Source organism: Pseudochaenichthys georgianus, chromosome 9, assembly GCF_902827115.2.
Source record: "Pseudochaenichthys georgianus chromosome 9, fPseGeo1.2, whole genome shotgun sequence".
Classification (NCBI taxonomy): domain Eukaryota; kingdom Metazoa; phylum Chordata; class Actinopteri; order Perciformes; family Channichthyidae; genus Pseudochaenichthys; species Pseudochaenichthys georgianus.
Window position 1 is genome coordinate 46,759,188 of NC_047511.1, and position 3,504 is coordinate 46,762,691.

Consider the following 3,504-nt stretch of genomic DNA (forward strand, 5'->3'; position numbering starts at 1 on the left):
GAACTTCCTATCTCAACATGTATCCTTTTATTCCAATAAAAAAAAAATTAAATTTTTGCTGCCAATTATTGAGATTATTTCACAGCATTATCTTACATATTTAGACCTTTGTCTTTACATATAGATTACATAGGATGAACAGCACGATCCAGTCAATCCATGTTCTGCACTGTTATTGTTACTAAGAAAGCCTCAGTTGTAAATTAACAAGAAAGAAACTGTGATAGTGTTTGAAGCTTGTTCTCACCCAGCTCTCCTACGTAATGTCCAGCTGGCGTTACTTCGTCTGCCCGGTGGAGTTCAACAACGACTCCAACCGGTTCCAGGTGGACTGTGAGCCGTCAGAGCTTTTCCAGCTGCAGGACTACACCCTGCCCTCCATCCTGGAGTCCTTCACTGGGTAAGACTCCCTGACCTTCATCTGTCCTTCCTGTTTTCTGGCATCACAAGTCATATAAACATGAATGTAACTATGAAACAATAAAATCACTTTATTGCAAATCCAGTATGCCAAAAAACAAGATGGATCCATAATATTTGTAGAAGAATGTATTTGTGGCGCAACCTAGACCTACCTTGTTTCTAGAGTCTCGTTTAACACCAGGTTTTTATCATACGTTTCAACCTCATTATATTTTTCACAGCCAGGTTTGATTTTGATACTAAAAGCCTGGGGATGCAAGTCCTATTTTAGCCTAGTAACTAGTTTAGTTTGACTAAACTGCTGGTCTCTGTTTCAGTCTGACACATGTTCCTTGTCGCTGCAGACCACGGTGTGTCTGTATCCGTTCCAGATCCACAGTATCGCTCTCTCCTCCTTCGCCTCCATCATGGGACCCTTCGGAGGATTCTTCGCCAGCGGCTTCAAGAGAGGCTTCAAGATCAAAGTAGGGATTTCTGACACGTTTGTTTACTTCAAAACAATCCAACTATCCCTTTTAATGGCTGTTGTCTTTGCTCCATTTATATTATATTCATAGCAGCAGTCTGATCACATGTACTGTTGTCTGTTCTTCCAGAATTTTGCCAACACGATCCCGGGTCACGTGGCATTATGGACCGGTTCGACTGCCAGTACCTCATGGCCACATTTGTTAACGTCTACATTGCCAGCTTCATCAGGTAAACACACAGCTATGGTTTGTTCATATGTTGTATAACCTAATTAGCAATGTACAGTGAGAGTGAAGAAATTCATCATCAAAGTTAGAGGTTATTTATTTTATTTCCGACTGTTAGAGAAAGCATTTTATTTCTTGAAGAAAGCAAACTGTCGGTTGAATCATTAAATTAGCTAGCTTGCTAATAACCATTAAAGAGTTATCTCTGTATCTTGAGTTGTTGTATGTCTTCCTCTGACACTGAATACATATACAAACATGAAACTAAAGTATGAAAACTGAATTTAGTTTGAGACTTTTCAGTATTGGTCAATATCGCTGAAGGGTGCCTTTGAGACTTCATGATTACTTAACAAATAGATTTTAAATGTAACTTCATATTGAGTTTACGATGTAGATCAGACTGTACAAATGCTATGTAGTCAAGCTCCAGCACTATTTATAAATGAACTCAAAGCAGATAAAGCACGTGGTTCCAGCTTGAACCCTCAGAAAAGGAGTCCTCAAGTTTAACATGTTCATATTTTTTGTTTCAAATATTTTCATTGAGAAGAAGCATACAAGTGTTAGCAATGGTACAGACTTCTTTTCAACATAGAAGACAAACAGAACAGCCAACAAGAGATAACAAAGACAGAACATAGCATGACAGGAATACCATACTTAATGACATACATAGTCATAGTGGGAAAGAACTTACAAAATAGTATATTTAATAAAAATAAATAAATAAACTTAAAGGCTATGTTCATATTTTTCGTATTTATTTGTTTACCGCCCATCAATTTATTTGGGATCGATGGTGAGATTTGATGATTCTAATCTTAGTAATTTCCCTCCCTAATTATCTCCCCTCTCCTCTCAGGGGCCCGGACCCCAGCAAGGTGATCCAGCAGCTCCTGGCGCTGCGCATCGACCAGCAGCTCCACATCTTCAACTCCCTGAAAGCTCACCTGACGGAGAAGGGTTTCCTGTCGGCGCTGGAGGAGGTCATGGCCTAGACCCCCCCCCCCTCACCCACTGTGGCTCACCCTGCGGGGGAGGAGGAGGAGAGAGAGGAGGGCAACACCCCGAGGACCTCCTGCTGACCCGGGACACTGGCAGTGATTTGTGTGTGAGTGAAAAACACATCAGAGAAAAAAGAAAAACGACAAAAAACGTCAGCTTTTGTTCATTCCACGTCATTTGGTTTGGGAGTCAGTGTTTGTGAGTTACTGTACTGTTACACATTTCTGTTATAGACGACTTGTATTACCACTGTTGGTCAGATAGACATTTCTACCTGGATATCCTCTATATACCTATTAATGTGTGTTTTTCAGTTTGAATGCACTGTTCTCAACACTCGCTGTACTGTATTGTTACCCCCCCTCCTCCTCCACAGATTTTAAGTTTCTCTGTCGTGATTGTTTATATTTATAGATGTTTTTTATATTTGTTCTATTATATCTAAATGTCGTGTTTTATTCAGACTGAATTCACCTTTGCCATTCGCCACGTGCATTTATATGTGAGTTTGTGTCTTGAAGGCTTTTTCCTGTGTTTTCGGTGCCATTCATAATTTCATAAAAGAGCCATTGACATAATTTCATCATACCAGTGGCAAATGTTCACTTCATTTGGTGGTTCAAATATAAAATATTCTCTAATGTTGAGTTCATTTTGTTTTGTTTTCTCAAGGGGAAGCGCCCCAGGTAAAAATGTCTGTATGATGTCCGTATGACTTTTTGTTGATATTGATAAAGAAAGGGAAAGCAGGTTTGGCTTGTGCTTCAAACTTCCAAAAAGGCCAACAACTGGTACAAAGTAATATTGCTAAGTTCATCAACAAATGGTCACTTCTTTCTGGGTTATTTTGGGAACAAACATCTGTATTCAGTGTACGTGGGTCCCACTCTGGTTGGATACAGATAAAGGCTCTTACATGTCACCATAATCATCCAATCACATCAGGTTGTCCATCATGTCTGTGCCGATTATAACCCTGGCTAAACAAATGCTGTGTTTATTTGTAAAGGACAAAACAGCAATATGAACAATCACACAGCAGTCAGTGTAGCAGAAATGTGAAGTTAAGTATCTGAATGCTATTCTTAAAAAAAAAAAAAACAGCTTATGTTTGTGCTATTATCTGTGACTGCTTCACGTAATCCTTTTGGAAATAATTTGCCATTTTAAATATCCATTTTATTGGGTTTTGTCCTCAGAAAAAGCTGTGTATTTTTAAGCAATTCACTCAGTTTTTTGTAACACAATATTTGCTTCATTATGGCAATCAATCTCTAAAAGAGATAATTAATGTATAGACTCTTCCTTTTCCCCTTTTCCACTGTCACTCCATAATTTCATTAATGTCATCTCATGTCTTAACTTCTTAAAGTAT